Source organism: Molothrus ater, chromosome 3 (assembly GCF_012460135.2).
Source record: "Molothrus ater isolate BHLD 08-10-18 breed brown headed cowbird chromosome 3, BPBGC_Mater_1.1, whole genome shotgun sequence".
NCBI lineage: Eukaryota > Metazoa > Chordata > Aves > Passeriformes > Icteridae > Molothrus > Molothrus ater.
Genome location: NC_050480.2, coordinates 55073614 through 55093646, shown reverse-complemented (window position 1 = coordinate 55093646; position 20033 = coordinate 55073614). Strand labels below are relative to the sequence as shown.

The 20033-nt window shown below is 38.8% G+C and overlaps 1 long non-coding RNA gene across 1 annotated transcript in view; it reads right to left on the bottom strand.

Moving 5' to 3' along the window:
* Window positions 1-6844, bottom strand: part of LOC118685278 (uncharacterized) — a 99579-nt gene extending 92735 nt beyond the window's left edge. The window contains exon 1 of the long non-coding RNA XR_004979948.1: window positions 6770-6844. This is a non-coding gene — a long non-coding RNA (uncharacterized LOC118685278). The remainder of the gene's footprint in view (window positions 1-6769) is intronic.
* Between the last annotated feature and the right edge of the window lie 13189 nt (window positions 6845-20033).

The following is a 20033-nucleotide window of genomic DNA, read 5'->3' as shown; positions in this document are numbered from 1 at the left end:
ATGAAACAAATGAAAAGTTAAATATTCCACAAACAAACAAGTCTGAAGGTGTGTATCCCTACATACTCATGTTTTTTATCAGTCAGAATAAAGACTTTCTAAATCTGAAGTTATATTTTTGAAAACATTAAGTCAAAAAAGAAATTGCAGCTCTGAGGATCACTTTTTTGTATCTCTCCTTTCAAATGTTTTCCAATATTTTCTGCAAGTTTTGAAAGACTCTTGAGGACTTCAGGAATTTAAAATTTAACAATGATCTGATCTAGAGATTTCATAATCAAAATTATTCCTGTACTATAGCAAGATTTATTATATCTCTTGAAGCTGAAAATACAATGATATATCCTACAACAAGGATGTGCAGGCTAGCCACATAATTGTTTAGATTAGAAGGGAGCTCAAATTCTCCAATTTCTTACTTAAAGAATGCCAGTGAAAGCATGTTTAATCCAGCACATCTGTGTAAAATGCAGCTGTTTGAAAACATTCAAGCCTTGCGGTCATTCTACAAGAACATACCTCTTTAAAGTAAGATGTTTATGAATAGAAAAGCAAGAACATATTTTAAATAGAAAGTAAAAAGTCATTTATCTTCTTCAAGAGATTAATTTCATACTGGAATGATCCAATATACTCTGCAGAAGAAATGTGAAGGCAACAAGCACAAGAAGTAATAACTGGAGATCAAAGCTTTTGTTGTCTTGGGCAAGTTAGAATGCATTTGTGTGGGTTCCAGTAATATAATTATAATTGCACTGCACAAAGGTGTGAGATCTGAAGTATCATTATATAGTACTCATGGCTTGAGATGATGGGCAACAGGCAGATAGCTTGTTTTAGCATCCTGCTTGAAGATTAAAGCTTGGATGATAAGAAATAACTTGTTTTCTCCCTATCATACACTGGTGAGACACAATAAAGCTTTGGTAATCAAACAAATGTTCAAACCATGGTGATGAGCATGGTACAAAGAGATTAAGAAACTAGACAATTCAGTAAATTTCAGCTTCCAAACCTCAGCAGAACTGTAGACACAAAGGGACAAACAGGAATTTTCTGGGAGAAGTTCATGTTATCACAACATATCTGCTAGTCTGAGAATAATTTCAAGGTGCTATTAAGTAAACCATGCATCCATCACAGAACTGAAATTACACATCAATAAAGCATTGTAGGCTTGCATAGCAATTTGGAGTCATAGAGTAGTAGAAACATGGAATCACAGAATGGTTTGGTCTGAAGGGATCTTAAAGGCCATCTAATTCCAACAGCCCTGCCATGGACTGAGACACCTTCCACTAGATCAGGGTGCTCAAAACCCCATCCAGCCTGGCCTTGACACATCCAGAGTCGGGACATCCACAACATCTCTGAGCAACCTGTTTCCAGTGTCTTCCAGTGCCTTACCACCTTCAGAGTAAAGAATTCCTTCCTAACATCTAATCTAAGCCTACCGCTTTTCAGGTTTAAGCCATTCCCCATTGTCCTATCGCTACAGTTCCTGATGAATTGTCCTTCTTCAGCTTCCTTGAAGGCCCCCTTCAGATACTGGGTGGCTGCTGTGGGGTCTTCAGGCAACATTCTCTTCTCCTACAGAGTCAATGATGACTCCTACAACAGAAGGAAAGATGCTCGTGTGGGTTTGTCCTGGGTTTTTTTGCCAGATCTGATTTCTTGGATGTGATTGCAGACAATCCTCAGATTTGGAGTGTGCATAATCCAGCATAGTAGTCTGTTACCCACGAAGTATTAGCATAACATTTTTAAATAAATCACAGAACAAAAAACTTATCTCAGTTGAGACCTGTACTGTGCAAGTCCCTTCCAACTCAGCATATTATATGATTCTATGTTTCTAAGATTTCTTTTCTTTGAATATATTGACTGGCCCATAGATTTTGTTCTGAGAAAGATAACTGAAAGAGAAAAATTTGCTCTACTAATTGGGAGATACATGCCCAGCTCACTGAGGATGTTCTTCTCTTTCTCTAAACACTGTGATAGGCTTTTCCTCCTTATAGACTATTTCTACCCAGACTCTGCATTTACAGTGAGGATTTCTTTCTAAGTCATTCAGGTGTGTTTTATAAACACCCTGGAATTTAGCACAAACTAAAGATGGAGACAACGGGACAAGTGCAAGGTCCTTCACCTGGGAAGGAAGAACTCCTTGCAGTTATGCCAGTTGGGCTTGATGGAGGAGACCAACCCTGCTGGCAAGATGTAAGGTGTGTTGGCAGACAGAGAGTGAGCAGGAGCCAGCAGTGTGCCTTGGCAGCAAAGAGGAACAACAATATTCTCGGCTGTGTGACTAGAAGAGAATATTCATCTCTTAATAATCATCTCCCTTTACATAGCGCTCCTTGTACTGTTTCTACAGTATTGCATTCAATTTTGTGCTTCCCGATACAGGAAAGACATAAATAAACTAGGGTGGATTTAGTGAAGGGCCACCAAGATGGTCAGGGATTAGAGCACTCACCCTGTGAGGACGAACTGAGAAAGCAAGGCTGGTTCAGCCTGTTGCAGAGGTGGTTCCTTTCCTTTTTGGGGTTCTTTTCTGTAGCTCCCCTGCATATGAGTTACCAATATTTTGCTGTTACCAAAGCAGAGGAATCATCCGGCATCGATAAAGTGGAGCAGACTTGCGAGACCCTTGCAAAAAGGTAGGGAATAGTCTGCCCTTTGCTTCAATCATGAGAAGGAAGAACCTTAAATTGTAGCAACAGATTCCACTGCCATGTGTTCTTCCTTTCGAATGACATTTCTCAACCATTCACTCCTCTGAAATATATATGAAGCCTCAGTTATAGATTTCTGTCTCTATTTGCATTATCTTTCTAGTATTTTCTGTCCTGCTTGCTCCTCTATGTACTTGAGATAAATAATAACCATAACAATAATTAAGCACCTGCTTCTTATTTTACTCTAAAACATTGGGGATGTGATAAAGGGTAGTAAAGAAGAAAGGGGAGTCTGAAAGACAGAATTCAAGCTTTAGTTTTAATTGGTAAGAAAAATTGTACCTTGGTACTGAGAGAATATGCTTTAAATAATTCAAAATTGCCTATAAAATTAGTTACATCAAGATAGACATTTTGGTTATATTTAACATAATAACAAAAAAATGAGGAGGAAGAAAATTAGCTGTGGATCATCAGAAGAACTGTTCTTTCTTGCAAAATCAAGCATTGCATCTCCGAGGTTCAGGATCACTCACTGAATAAAGTCACGCACTTCAAGAGGTTTAATCTCAAAAATGTGGATTTTAACACTTATGTCTGATATGAAGTCAATCTACACTGGATTCTACCAGACCAGAGACATTTAATAGGTGCAATTACTATTCTAGTCAACTTTTAAGATCATTCTCAGGCCAGATTTGGATTTCTAGAAAAACGAAGAACTAGACTATAATGCTGGTAGAGAAAAAACTACTCTTGTTAAATGAGCATTTTATGGAAATCACGAAGATTTGTACTTATTAACTAATCTTACTTATCCTTTACTTCACATAAAAATTTGATGAAAACCACTTTTAGACATACTTGTTCTTGACAAAGCTCTTAAAGGATTTATGGTGCTTTGCAACATTTGGTTACAATTAGAAGGTGAACAAATCTCAAAATTGTAATTGGCCAATATCTTTTTTCAGTCATCTAAAAGAAAAAAAGTGAAGAGTTAAGTGTTCTTCCAGTAAAATAATTTTATTGATGACATACCAGGAAGTATCTCCATGGAGATCTCCACAAACCAAAGAGCAATATTTCTCATAACCTCCCTCAGCATCAATGGGGTGCAACATAGATCATCTGAATTTCTGATTTTTTTAAGGTTAGGCTCCAGAAAGGTTCAGGTCTAAATTCAGCAAAAATAGACATTGAACCTTAAGGCATCTAACACAGTGTGCAGAACTAATGCAATCTGAAGTATATACAGCTTTGCAGAAATAAAGAAAACAAAAACCAAAACCAAAACCAAACTAACAAAAAACCAAAAAACCAAACCCAACCCAATAACCCCCCCACCCCCCAAAGAAACAAACAAACAAGAAAATCAAATTAAAACCAACAAAAAACCCCTCTGGGAATATTTATACTGTTGTATATGAAACCATTCTTTGGAGATTTTTCTTTCTCCATTCCCACCGCACTGCCTGCACCAGGAAGGAGATATGGCTGTTCAGAATTGAAGAAAACTGGTCCCAGTCCCTTCCTGACTCCTTCAAATTTCCTGAGGTTTACCAGTCAATACCACATCCCATTACAACCATTTTCCTGAAAGCCAGACCATCTGCTCTCCTAATGAAAATGTGAGGGCACATCAGGTGGGCAGAAGAAAAGTGTCTCTGAGGTCCCAGGCAGATGTACCACAGGTAAGTCAGAACTAGAAAAAGAAATCTTTGTTCCACCTTGTTTCTCCTTTTCTGGAGAAAAGGAGCTTTCTCCTGCAGAGAGGCAGATGCCATGTTGCAGTGAAAGTTCTCCGTCTTCATTGTTCTGTATTTTCTAGTACATATTTAAGCAACAAGCAATCATCATCTGGCAAATGCTCACACAGGCCATCTAAACAGTTAATTTCTGTGCATTTCTGACTTTTAGAACTTGCTTTGCAATCACCTCTGCATGAAAAATAAAGTTGTTTGTATATTTGCTGCTGGCGGCATGAAGAAAGCAAAGATCATTGCCAGCTTCATGCGTAGTACTGCAGATTAGTCTGAAACTATAATCAAGGCTGGTTTTTGCTCCTTAACACTGGCCTTTTGTTGATTTTCTGTCTAATATTCCCCCAGATAAACAAATCATGCATAATTTAAAAGGGCTAAAGAAGAATGTCACCTTATATACCACAAATTTTTATTTTAAAAATAAAAGTTATGATGAAAACAAAAAAAAAAAAACACCATGACCATGTTTTATCATACAAGTCCTGAATTCCCATTCACTTCTTCATAAGGAATGAGAGGAAAACAGGATTTCTGATTTTTTTCCTAATTGCTCTAAGTTGCGGTATATAAAAACTGCACAACTGCATCTGAATGTCTTCTTTAATTGTAATGAAACCCTTTATGCTTCCTACATTGTCCTCTGTCTCAACAACATTAAATTCCAATTTGTTGACATCTGGTCCAGTCCAAATCAAATCAAAGACATTTGACATTGCAGAGCTGTATTCAGCAAGCTTTCAGACAAACAGCAGAGGTTGCAGAGAATTTGTTACACACCACAACAGATCTCCTTCATCCTCAGTATACACTGAAAAACAGTGTGAGAATCAAGTATTGGAAAAGAAAGAATGAAGAATTAAAAAGGGATGTATTTTTCTTTCCAATTTTAGGTAACCATAAACTAGAATAACTCCCCTGAAGTCTGCAGAATACTACTGTGAAAAAAAAATAGAGAAATTACATTTTCTCACCTTGAACAAAAGCTGTTTGATTTTAAATAATTGGATGACTTTTCTGTGTTCACAAATGCAGCATTCTAGTTCTCTTGTAATAAAGATATAAACAAGCTTTCTCTGACCTTCATCTCCCTCCACAAAAACTGTCTACTTGAACTTTTGGTGTATGTAATGAATAAAACTTTTCTTAGGAAACCTGAAGCAGAGGTCAGTAAAGCAAGTGAAAGAAATGTTGTAAGAAAGATAATTGTAATGCAAGGCCTAGGAAGGGAAGTATCTGGATAACATTAATGATTTCACTCCTTCCAGTGCAGAACTCATCAGGTAAAATATCTGTTGTGATTTCAGTAATGTAATGTGTCCTCTTGACTCTACCCCTTTTAGGCTATCCATGTCCACATCAACCAGAACACCATTTGGAGCCATGCTGATCCATTCTGGTCCCTTGCTGCACCCCTTGGATTAGGCCTTGGAAAGGAATCAAGCTCCCTAAGTTTCCCAAGACAATTAGAGAAGTTTAATAGGCAACATCCAAGGGTTAAAGTGAGAGATATTTTCTCAGAAAATCACTATACGATTCACATGTATTTTGAGTGTATAATTTGTCATGATGCCCTAGCTAGTGACTGCAACACTTCCCTCTGAAAGATCATTTTTGGTCTATGAGGTTACGTTAGACCACAATACAGAAAAAGTTTGCTTTGGGATTGTTTTGGACTTTATTCATTGAAGATTATTATGTTAAATTATTAGCTTAGTAAATGTAAAGACTTCCCTGAGATGAGATGATGATAATGAAAACTTCAGCCTGGAGCTAAGTATTGTCAACAGAAAACTTCCTTCCAAAGTGTATCCTTCCAAAGGCCAAAAACTACTTATCAACATGTTGTAACAAAACATGAACACAACACTCTCAATCAACGTGGTTTGGTGATTGACCTCAGCCATCTCTCCTTTCAACAATGCATCAGTTTTACCATCAAAAACAACTTACAGGAGGGTGTTAATGTTCTCCCCCAGCTCCTGCAGTAGCAACTGCAGCAAAGCGTGGGATCAGGTTGGGGTGGGATGATGAAGACAGAAATGAGCTGGTATGCAACTCCAACAGCCACTTAGCAAAGTTATGTTTAATGTTGCGTTGGTTTGTAATTATTTCTACAAAAATTAAATATGAAGGATAGAAAATTTCCAAATCAAATGACCAAATCAGAAAAAGCCCTGCTCTAGAGACTCTGCAATACTGAGGTGCCATGTGCCAAAGCTGTGGAACAGCCCTGCATACCTCAGGCCTATTAAAGTGCAGCTTCTCTTCTCTGGCCTCAATTCCTAAACCTGAAATAAGCAAAAAAACATAAGACAGACATACCTAGCAAGAAGTGCTTCATGAGATGCTCCTAATGGCAGTAAGTCACCCCAGATGGTTTCATGGGCTCTGAACATCCATAGGCACCTGCTAGCTGAAGGCCTGTGTCAGTAGCAGAGCCTCTCCTCAGTCTATTTTTCAATACAAAAGTATTGAAGATATGATTCAGTGTCATGCACCTCCCCACTCCCTCTCTCTAGTTGAAGAAAGAAGCTCATCCTGTACTCCTCCACCTTCCTCTCCACCTCCAGCTGTTTTGAAAGAGCTGCCTGTCATGTTTAAAGCAGACCCTACCTTACAGTGAATAACAGCATCTAATAAAATTCTGGGGCACCAAATCTTCCTGCTTTCCCTGAACCCCTGAGGCTACTTAGAGCTCCTCAGCTTGCCTGTGGTAGAAGGGTGAGTGACCCAGCCAAATCACCAGCTGTTGAGTCACAAGTAAAGGAAAGGTAGCCACTTCTTGCAGGTGCTCCAGGTGAGACCCATATGCCAGTGTAGACCTCCTGTAGAAATGCCTCAGCTGCCTTTGTTCCTCCAGTCACTTGAGGGAGTTACTGCCATGAGAGTAAAAGGGGAATACAAAAAAAGGCAGTCATGACAACCTACCAGCTTTTCCTCCCCAGCCTCCAGGCTTCTATCTTGGGCAGAATGGGCAAAGCCACTGCTTCTCCACCAACACAGTTCCCCATAGCAGCAGGGAAGAGGATGGCTGGAAGCAGAGCAGCTGCTGCAGCCTTCTGGAGTCAGCTCTGAGTCACCACACAATCACAGCGCATCATTATCGCCACTTAGCATGCATGATGACCAACACTTTCCACAAATGGCTAATAAATGTCTATCACTTCTATTTTAGCCTTCCCCTCTTATTTTATTGGGTCCAATTTCTCATGCCAGCACTTCACAAGCATCTTGGAAAGCAGCATTCAAAGTGTCTTCTTCCAGACTTTCAGTTATACATATCAGAGATAATTACATTTCAGGCAGTAGCCTGGAATCTGTCAGCACTGGGGCTGTATTCCAGATGAGGGATGTGTCTCTGGGCTGGCTTGCTCCAGAAGCATATCTAAATGTAGGGCACATGGAGGTGCAGGAGAATACTTGCTCTTCTTTCCACCTGCTCTCCCACAGTGACAGAGTCTTGCCCTCTTTCCTTGCTGCGCTTGGAGATTTTTGGATGTGTCTCTAGGACTACCTGCATTACTTGAATAGCCATCCCTTGGGGAGAGGTTGAAGGGCCAGGCAGAAGTATCCTGGAGTCTAAATCAATTTTAGATGAATTTATCTGTAAATATTCAGCTGGACTGTGCCACTCTAGAAATTTTTTCTCCTTGTACAGAGAGAAACAGTAGCTGTTAGCAGTACAATGGCTGCAAAAGATACTCCACAGGGGAACCAATTCTTACACTGTTATTAAGGAAACATCCCATAAAAATCTTTCACAGATCTGACAACTCCTTGCTGAATTGTTCAAAACTATAACCTCTCAGCACATTTTCAAGAGTATTACATAGTTTTCTTGCTTTGCTTCTCTGTGTGGAAAAAGCTTGTTTGTCTCAAAATTCTTGGTATTTTAGCAGCATCAATTGAATTGAATAATCAGTGTCTTTTTCTCTGTAAGAGTACTAAAAAGAAAGAATTGACTAAATTTATTGTGATTTAGCCACAAATTTATAGTGTATTTAACATGATGATGTGCTCAATTTAACACATTTATCAATGGAGTTAAATATATGCCTGCTGGGGTTTAAACTTGACAAAGACAACATAATATGATCTGTCATTTATATATTTGCAACACACATTTTGGAGCTAATTCACTTCTCATTCAATGAAGAAAAACTTCTACATTCACTGCAGTTATTCCAAAATTATGCTCACAGAATTTGCAAGGAAAACCAGCCCGATAATCCTTACAGTATAACAGAAATTATCTATACACAATTTGGACTAGAGCCTCATATGCTGTGAATCATGTAGGAGTTTTGATTTAGAACAGCTGAAAGATCTGTCTCACCAAACATAAATTACAGGCTTCATCTGAGAGGTAAATCCCTGGGAATCTTTGGCTGACATGGAATCTATGTGCTGTTTTCACATGCAGAGTCTGAGTATTACCAGCCAAAATCTTAATTTGCTGAATACTGCAAGTGATACTCAGGCATAGCTAGGGCAAGAAGGTCAGGAAGTTAAGTCATACTTTCAGCTCTTAGCCACCTCTTCTTCCTAACTTGCAGCAGGAATTTCAGAAAAAAAAAAGACTTTCTTTCCATTTCCTTGACATTGCTCAGGATTGGAAGTCTTTTTTCCCTGCCCTTCTATCATCATACACAACCCTCTTTATGTCTCTGTTTACTCCTTCCAGGACAGGAAAAAACACATCCTTTCTATGTGCCCAGGGTGAAACAGAACAGAATCCCTTCATTTCAGCTCAGTTATCTGAGGATGTGTATCATTCTTGCACTTTTCTTCCATGGCACTGTTAGACATCTGCATCTTTCCTAAGAGGGGATCAGATCTATACACACATGGTAATTTATTCACTATAATTGGTTTTTAAGTTCCTACAGTCCATCTATATCTATCTATCTATCTATCTATCTATCTATCTATCTATCTATCTATCTATCTATCTATCTATTTTTCTATCTGGTGTGCTATCCTTTGGGAAACAACAGAAACAGCACATATTTCTTACAACATCAGTACATTTTTGCTTGTCTCTTAAAACAGGACAGTCACTGGAAACAGGAGTAAGATGAGGCAGTGTGACACAGACTGCCAGGAGATGTCTTAACACTCCAACCTGGTATTTTCTCCATTGACCTGCCTAGGTTCCAGAGATTTCCCTAAACTTTACCCCTTTGGTTTGAAATCTGAATGTGAACTGATTGTTACCCAACAAATTATCTCACTGCCATAAATATAATTAAGAATGTGGGGCAAATTCCAATTACTTTTTAAATGACATAGTTTCAGCAAAGATCATTCTGTATTCTAAAACCTCAGCTGATTATGTTACAGCAGCTTAGCTGGTCCACTGTGGCTGTCTTGATGCAAGCAAATTATAAATTACCTGAGGAGGTACCTGGGCATAGGAATACTGTCTTCTCGCGCTAGAGTTGTGCTATTAGCATGTGCCAACTAATTTTTTCCCAAATAATTCCTGGGTACTCTTCAAAAGTTAACACTGAATGGACCACAAAGAGGTCACATGCACATAGTCAACCTCCTTTGGAGGCACTGGGGATTCACTAGCCCAGGCATGGGCTGTTCTGTATTAGTTAGCCTCAGTTACTGTAAACATTTCTGAACACTTTTATTTTGCCAGCTTGTAGCTGTAGGTATGCTCCAAACTCATTCATATTGTAAAGCAGAAGAAATTATCCTGAACACGACTGGATAGCCTTTAAACTAAAATGCATCTTGAAAACCAGGACTGAGTCCTGGAACTGTTATTACACTCAGCACTGGTGCTTAAACTTCTGTAACATACTCATCATACATTTGCCTAGAATTCAGCTATGTTATGAATGCCTTGTACTGTACCTTATATTGCTCTTATAGTGACTAGCATTCCACAGCAAATTAAGAACATACTCTAGTTAGAAAGTCTAAGCTGGGATAATTAGATGCCAAGCATGGCTCTGTTACATAAAGATTGCAAAGTATCTCTTCTTGAAATGAGGGATAAGTATGCACATGTAGTCTGTGTCTGCAATTAATAATATAGCAGTGCTGTCATGGACAACAGGATCAATAGATTAAACCACCCCCGACCTCATTATAATTCAACAATGTAGGAGGAGAAGGTCATGGCCATACTCAGGGGTTAAAATTAAGAGGAAGATTCATTAACTTTGAATCCACCTCATCATGCCTGCAAGTCTGTATACAGAGAGATGGCTTTACATTCTTAATAAGATAGGAAGCACTAGGAACTGAAAGAATTAGAAATAACTTCAGTGAAGTAGAATTTAAAGCCAAACAGCATTGACTATAAAACAAGGTAGTAATTCGAGAAATATGTGTGTTCTAAACAACATTCATAAATGCATCTATAAACAGATAAATTCAATTATATTATCTTATGTTGAACTCTGATATTTTTCTGACATTACTTTTGGAAATTAATGATAATCAAAAATGTAGGAATGCTGTGCTTTAATTCATGACAAAATAGGACTCAAAAATATTATGCATGACAAATATCTAATGAAAGAAAAAAAATCTTTGGTACACACTTTATTTTGCCTTTTGCACTTTTCTTTGCCTTCCTCCTTTTTTGCAGAAGACTTACTTTGGAGGAATGTGTGGGTACTGGTATGGTTATTGGCATCAGAGAAAGATTATCATGACAGCAAACTTGAAATCATGGCCAAGTTTAGTACCAAGGATGTAGAGTGACACTGGTGGCATGAGCTCCTACACTTTTTATGGCCAACCTTGCAGCAGGAAGGAAAAGTATCACTGCATTAGTGTAATGATTTTTGTAAGTTTGTATCTTTGCCCTGGCAAAGATCAAGAATTACATGTGCATGTGCTTTCACCTGCTTGTTTTACATCCACTCAGAAAGCAGGTAAGAAGATGTTTCTGTCTTCTCTGTTCTGATGTTAAAGCACTGACTGTTTTGGGGTTTTTTGTTTTGTTTTTTTTTTTCTTTAAAGATGTTATCCATACCAGGTACTTTCAAATTAAAAAGTGTAGTCTCCAGCTGCTTCAGGAGATGGGGTGGATACCATGATTCCAATGGTGTGAAGGTGGGTAGTTGCACTTCCTATGCTGTTAGGGAGGAAGTGCCCCAAGCAGTGAAGCACTGCTGTGGGAATGTTTATACAGTGCTGGAAAACAGCACCACTCCCTGCCAGCCTGTTCCCACCTGCCTCTGGCTGACCAGAAATGGGGGAGTACAAAAGTACTTAAAAGTTTCTTTAAAAACCCAGCCTTTGCTTGCTCAGAACATGACTATGTCCAAGAGAAAAACCAAGTCTTCTACAACCCTGTCTTTGGTTAAAATAACAGTAAATGATTTTCAGTGTTCCTGCTGTGAGCTTTGCATGGTGGAGTGCTGGAAGCTGAGAGCAGGAGTTGTGTGTGCAGCATCTGCATGTGTGAATGATGGGACACGAGAGAAATGGAGTGCATGTGATACCCATGTCCATGTCATACCAGTGTAAAGAGCAAAGCTGAGGGGCAACCCTGGACTCCCCAGGCTGCATTCAGGATGGTGCTAACTCAGTTGCATGTCTGGTTTTGAATAGAACTTGTCATGCTACCTGCTTGCTAAGAGCATAGGCAGAGAATTCACAAGTCTGGAAAAAATAAAAAGAGAAAGGCTCTGCAGGCACACCCTCATTACATACTCATACTGAAGGCAAAACAGATATCTGAGGACTAGTTTTATATGCAAAGAGAATGTCTTGGATGAGCACATACTAACTAAGGGCAGACCCAGCTTCAACTCAGGCTCCCTTCAAGTCATACCATGTTCTATGTTCACAATGTGGACATTACACTGGTGGACTCCAAGTAACAAATACCAAACTTCAAGATGGCAACTTTTGCTCCATTTCTGAATTCTCTGGTATTCAGAAAGTTTTACTGAATTTTTTTAATGCTATTGGAAATAAGTGTTTTTCTTTTGGAGTTTTTCCCCAGTGGTCATTGTGTAAGATGACCTTGTAAAAGTTTGAGTCTGTTGACTCAGAAAGTCTTAGCTTGAAAGATAGCAAAATATTCTGAAAAGTATTGAAATTTGTCATCAGCATTGCAAGAATAAGGTGATGAAAATCAAGAAATATTAAGCAGACAACTATTTTAAAATTGCATAACCTTTTAAATCAACAAATTTGAAATTACATGGCACATATAAAGAAGACAATCAAGTTTTGTTATAGAGATGTCCTGTACTCTCTGGACTAAATTCTATGATCTCTCAGATCTCCTTAATTATATATTCTTGATGCTTTTCATGGTGTTTAAATTTTAACATAAATAAAGAAAACCTACATGCTACTAATTACTCTGAATTTAAGTCATGCTAACTGAGGTTTAATACAAAAACTATCATGATGTTAACATTTATTACCTACAAAACACACCAAGACAAGAATGGCATTGAAAATACATACAGTAGAGGTTTTTGTGGCAAGTTTGTAGCAGCTTCTAATACAATATAGCAGCGTCTCTAAACTGAGCTCCTACAGAGGATATATCGTGCCTATGAGTGTTCTGAGTTCACCAGCAGATGAAATCCATTTTTCAGTAACACAAATACTGGCTTAATTTACAAAGATTTATGGATCAATTTCTTGCCTGTAGGCTGTGTATCACAATCCTGTATTGAGCTCCTTTCATGCCCTTAAGGGCAAGCTTAAGGAAAAAGCTTTTGGATCATGTTTCCCTCCATGTTAATTTTTAAAATGATGTGCTTTCTTGCTGGCTTTAAACAAGGCTTGGAGATGGTAGCCAAAATATTTGCTGACTTCTTTTAATTGCTAATCCTTCAAATTTTTTCTACCAGGTCCACTACCAGCAGACTGTGATACTTGTGGTGGCCTGAAAAGGAACATTCTCAGCTACACATCAGTTTAAAATCTGATTTCTTAAAGCCAGTACCTCTTATCATACTGCATTAAATATTTGCTCAACTATTCTAAGCTGCGTAATAAATAATAACCGTGTATTTCCCCTATAACCCTAGGAAGCTGGATTACAAATTACATTACTTCTAGTTTGTTATTCAGTAGAAACAAAGACATGGCATACATATTTTATTTTTCATACTTTCATGATTTTCTGATTTCCTGTTCACAAGTTTATACAACTGATGTCTTTTCAGCACAGTTACCACGGAAATTTCTGCTAAATACTAATAAAAGTGAAAGACAGATTCAACCGAGCTGGCATAATGTTTTTCTTTCCTTTTCTCTGAAAGAATCTGAGGTAATGAAAAAGCAAAAAAAGGGGCTAACACCCCATTCAAAAATTCAACTTATTAGATAAAAATATTTACCTGCAGTTATACTTCATGCTCTTTTTATATTTTAATAAGCTAATACATTTTAAAAAAAGCTTTAATAAAACACACTTTACATCATGAAAATGAGTCAAAAATATTAGTTTAAAATTCTGCAAATTAAAACTAAACCCAGAACTTAAAAAAATACATTGTATAATGTCCCTACTTGCAACTAAGCCCTAGCACAATAGTTTACAGACTTTCTAATTTCTATGTGTAATGTATTTTGTTTTGAAATTGAATAGATTTTCTGTGGACTGGCATTAAGTATACAGATAACTCTGGAATAGGAGAACCATATTCCCTGAATAAAAATTTAGTTGGTTCATAAGAAAGAATTTCTGTTCATATGCACTGAAAACATTCAGAAATATTTTTGAACTTTACAATTATATTTAATGATTTCTCTGAATGAGAACCTACTAATTTAAGATCAAAGGAACAGAAATAAATAGTAATTTAGCTCATGGCTTTTTTTTTTTTAGCTTATAGTCCTTGTAAGCCCATATTAAATCATATACTTAATTTATTCAGGAAAGATAGCAAAGGAAAAGCAATATTTACCCTCCACCATCCTCTCCATAATTAACATCTGTTAAACTTTGGAAGCCTAATCCACTGGTCAAGTTACACATGTTTTCACTTGGAATGACAACTATTTCAGCAGCAATAAATATTTATCCTGGTTCTATACAGGAGAATAAATTTCTGGTTTTATCAGCTGCATAAGTAGTAGACATGTGCCGTAGACTTAGGAGGGCTGTGCAAGTGAACATCACTTATCTGCATGAAGAAGTTGCTTCAAAAGGTGAATTTCATAAGAGAAGGAAAAATAAAGATATTTGCTACCTCTGATCTTCACTTGGCCTTAAATGAGCTGAGCCTGATTTTTTATAATTTCATATAATCTCTTTTTATATCTATAGCTGTATCTATATATATATATATTATTTCATCAATAAAGTAATCAAATTTCAAAAAATTAATTAATTAAGCCAGTAATCTTTCTTTTGTAAACATTCCCAGAAGTTTCATTACTTGTTTGAGCACCAGGTAACACAAAATACAAATCTTACTAAGACATGCACAACCAGTACCTTTGATTTTGGTCACCAGAACTTAAGAAATTGACATGCAGTAAAGTACAAAGAAGGAATTTAATTTGCTTCAGTGTCAATGTGTATGGATAGGAAATCTGAGAGAATTTTAATCATATTTGAGACTGGCATGTAAACATAATGCAATATACTGAATTACCATCTACATGAGAAACTTTGTGAAAACATTGGTACAGTGAGGAAAAAGGGTTCTGTATGAACAGTGAAAATCTTTCTCTTGATTGTAACTACAATGAAAGAATATGTCTTCTGTTCTGATATGTTAAGCAGTAAAAGAGTTGTCTTAATCTTTTAAAGTCAGCCTTCAGGATATAAGCTATTTACAAGAGTGTTGAGAAGACTGAAGATTATCAGTACTGACAAGAGAATAACTCCATGAGTATTAGCATGTTGAGAGTACCAATAGAAATACTAAAAAAGTGTACTTGTTATCTACTACATGGTTAATTCATGGCAGAGTGGTGGGGCTGTGGTAGTGGTGTAAGGCATTGAGATGTCTTATTCTATATATTTTCCATTTGTATATCAAGTACAAATACTAAGATTATAACTGCTATTTAACAGAGGTGAGGAGGTCAGAAGAAATGTGAACTGCTTATTTTGCCAAAAACCATTGCTAAAGTGTACACAGATTGGAAGTCCTGTGGTATTCCTACTCATTTACTTAAACATATGACAGCTAACATGATTTTTACCCTGCTTCAGAGGGCTCTTACTACTACAGTCTGGCATCATAATTTTTTACACAATGATGATGTGCCACAAAGAAAGAAAGGGACATGAAACAATTCAAACTTTCTGGATTTCCTACTGACACACAGATTTTTTATTGTTGAGGACATAAGTAAACTTGTTGCAGAGAGTAAATGTTATGCTCCCTGTTGCAAGTATTTTTAAGGCAACACAGAGATTTTTAATTTAAAAACATCATATGCATTTTTACAAGCAGCTGGTGTTTAAAGTATGTTTGTAAGCAAATTGCAGCTGATGTTTTCTCTGCTAATTTGGTACCAAGGGACAATCTTGAAAATTAGATCTACATATGACTAACAAAAATCTGTGGCACAATGTAATTAACTGAGCCAAGGTAGACCCTCAGAAAATGACACTAAACACAAGAGGTAAGTCTCAGAGCTCTTGTGTCATCATGTTTGCATTATGATTCATGCATCAGCCGGCTCCAGTGGAGCCTCTGGAAGCAGCTTCCATCCCTGCTGAGCAGGGGCACTGCGCTCTCTGCTGGGCACAGAGCAGGCACGGGCAGGAAGCAGAGGGGGGTTTTGGGAGGTGGTGGCCACCACAGCTGTGCCCATCCCAAGTCCCTCGTGTGAAGCTCTCGCTGCCATGCGTTAGCCCTGGAAGAGCTGGACCTCCTCCTGAAACACACGGGAGTGTCTCCCGAGCCCAGTCCCTCTGCACAGCCGCTGGGGGCTGCCTGACCTTTATATGCCCACAGCAAGTACTTTAGGTTAGAGACACCCCTGACCCTTTCAGTGTGAGTCTGACTTGAGGGCCTGATGAAGGCAGAGAGGCTTTTTAACCCCAAACCAGCACGAATCATTGCTGCCTTGGTCTGGCTACCAGGAAACATCAAATGCCCAGAGGCCTTGGTTTTCCCACCCTGGCCTGGCACATTTACACCAGCCAAAGGCAACAGCACTACTGGCACATCCCAAAAGCTAGCCCAGCACTTGTGAGGTGGGGAATAGGGCAGTGGAGGGGCAGGGTTCTCTCCCTCTTCCCAGACATGCATTTGCATGGCCAGTGACATCCTCAGGGCTGTTCTTCAGGCCATGGCCCTGACACTGCAGCTGGCTGAGGGCTGCAGAGGGCTGGTTTGAGTGCTGGACTGAGGTACTGTGAGGGCAGCTCTGAATGCAAAAAGCAGAACAAAATGAAACCTTAAGAGACAAAACCTCAGCTGCTGCTGAACCATCTCAATGGCACTACAAAAATGTCTGTTCCATCATTTAAGTCCTGCAACTATTTGCCAGCAGGCTCACAGAGCCTAGCTGCTTTTATTTTGTGTTGGGAACATCAGCACTATGTTTTGACCTTTATCCTTAAGTACCCATGGACTACTTCAGAGGAGAAACCATTCTGACAAGGTTATACTAAAAGTGAGCACCCCTGACAATTTGTACATCCTTAGGCAAAGACTCAAAATCCAGGAGTTGTCCGTCTCTCTAACTCCTCATCTTCTACTCCATATTTCAAATATATTAGAATGGGGATCTTTTCATCATGGCAAGTGTCTTCAAAAATCAAGCATCTATCACAGTAATGGCCTGGTCCATCCTTGCATTCAGGTAATGACATGTCAGCTACAGATGCCAGCCCCTCCTAAGCACAGTGGAGGCACCCTACAAGAAGTGGCATAAGCATGCTGTGACTGTCAGATAATTTGCAAGTCGGCACCATTTAGCTCCTGCCAGAAGACATGTCAAGGTGACAGCACAGCTGTTGGGCTGTTGAGGTGTTCACCAAACCTCCATAGGCAGGAACACTACGTCCAATCCCAGGCAAAGCTTTGTTTGCTGCTTCCTCCACACCTGCACTGATGGCTTCATAGGACAGCTTGCACCCACTGCTTGGGAGGGGTGACTTTGCTCTCCAGTTGTCACCATGAGGGCAGAAGGGGAGCAAAGGAATCGTCATGTTTAGGGCAGTTAATCACTCCTTGAAGAAGGCATCTGCATTTTTGCAGCACAACAGAGCTTTCATGAAAGGCTCCTGTGTATTTTTAAGTTTAACAAATGTGTTCATGTCCTACACAAATATGTTTGAAACGAATGTTAGAATCAGTAATGGAATTCAAGGTTTGGGTTTTGTTCTTCTGGTTGCAGATTTACTTTGATTCCCCATGACTGTAGCAACTAGATCTACAGCTACAGTTATTAGAGGAGAAGGGAATTCACTCTCTGTGAACACAGCAAAAGGAGCTCAGTGAATCCAGCTTCAGGCAGTGAGTGAGTCAAGAGCACCATCTCGTGGTTTTCCCTTTCCAGAACCGATTTCATTTTGAAAAATCTCTATACTACAGCATAATTTCCTCAAAAGGAAAGTCCTTGGCTTAGAGAGGTGGGAAAAGAATTCTCATTTAGAATCCTAATCTAGATTCCTTCTTAAAGTTTCCTTTTTAAAGTTTCTAAAGCGGGGGAGACTTTATATTTTAAGGCTAAATATACAGCATTTTTTGAGAGTGATCACTGACACAACTATGACTTAAACACTTTAAAAAAACAAAACAAAAAAAGCCCACCATTCAACATGCTAAAATTTTGCTTACTTGCAGTGAAAGCTTTAGCTAGGGAGAACATATCTGGCACATGTTGCAGTTTTGCCACACGTTAGAAATCAGGCTCCGAGGTGACCAGCTCGGCAAAGGTGCCAAAGAATCAAAAGAATTCTTTTGATTCTTCACAAAGGCTTCTGCTGGAGGATACATTAAACTGATAAGTGCATCCAAACTTGTCCCTGTTTATCCAAGTGACTCTATCATCACTATCAGGCACCTCTCTTCAACTTTTCTCCTTGCTGTGATGAGAGCTGAAATTGCCTTTAATGACATAAAGCAGCTCCTTGGGTTTTTCAGGACAGCATCATAAGTACTAGAAAGAAAAGCTTAAAAATGCAGATATTAAATATTGATTTCAGAAAGTCCTAAATGCCTACGTTTGTCTGTCTCCCAGCTAGCATTAGTATGAAGGAATAATCTGTCTTCACAGTTGTTCAAGCTGGGGGAAACAGCTGCTAGACACAGCAATTTACATAGCAGAAGAACGTCCCACCCTTCCTCACCATGCAGAGCCATTGCTAGAGATAAGTAAGTCACTGGAAGAAATCTGTACTTGCACCAGGAGACTCTGGCAGCCTGCAGGTATTTATCACCCTCTGTAGATCTGAAAGGCGTATGCAGTGTGGGTAAGCAGCTTATCACATTCCTGCAAAGTCACTGGGGCTGCCAACTGCTGAGTTTGAAAGTGCTTTTTGACAACAGCTGCAGTACCTGAGGAGTACTGATCTCCAAATGGCAATTGCCGCGCTCCTGCCCTGGTATGACTCACAGCGATTGCATATCAAAGGCAGGTCCGAGATAGCTCAGCAGGCATCCACAACAATCTGCATCTACGACTTTCACACCTTCGGCACACAAATCACTCTCCTCAGTACTCCTTGGGGCACCTACTAGTAGTAACACCCATCATCCTCACCCTCTGAGGACCTGCTTTCTCCCTCAGCAGCAGATGCTAGCATGCCTGGGTGGGGACTGATTGTCCATCTTCTTTTTCTGCAGCTCACCATTCACTGTTTACGAGGAGATCAAACATCCTGCGACTTCCAGGAAGATGCATGGTTTTATTCAGGCTCCATGCTCAGTGTTATTGGGCAAGGTTTGAAATGCTGGACAGGGTTATAATAAAGAAATAGCTGTGCCACCCTAACAGATCCTACGCATCAAAAAATTGTAAGTGTTGATTACAGATCAAGGTCATGAAGATGTCACTCGCCTGTTGAAGGCTGCAATCTTGAATGTCTATTCGGATTAAAACTAAAGCTGGTAGGCAAGGATCTGAGAATCACATAAATCAAAAAGGGTTGGGCAAGTGAAAACAGCCACAATGGTTTGCAGCAGATCCATTACATTTTGGCCAAAGCTTCATTAAGAAAAATAATTTGACCTTTCCAACAAGATTTCAGGTATAAGGTAGTTGCTCCTTATCACTTAGAAGATAGTGAAAAACGTTTATTTCTCTCTAATCTGGAGGTAACAAGGAATTTTTCTCAAAATTCTTCATGAACAGATAAATTTCTATGGCTAAAAATGAAAAAAAAGGAAGAAAAAGAGCAGCTCTTCTTTACTCAGTGTACAAATTGTACACAAATAGAAAGTGCATTTTTCCTTTAGAAAGCTCAAAAATATGAAAAGGTAAACTTGATTTACCACATTCAGTTTGAAAGCACACAATTTTAATTCAAGATGCATCCTACAGTGCAACACCAGTCTAAGAGTGAATGCCTGTGCCATATTTCTTAAAACTTCTATAGGAAAAAATTTCTGTTCAGATCACATTATCTGCATTCTTCAGGACACAGGAATTTCAGTGGACACAGATGAAAATTTTA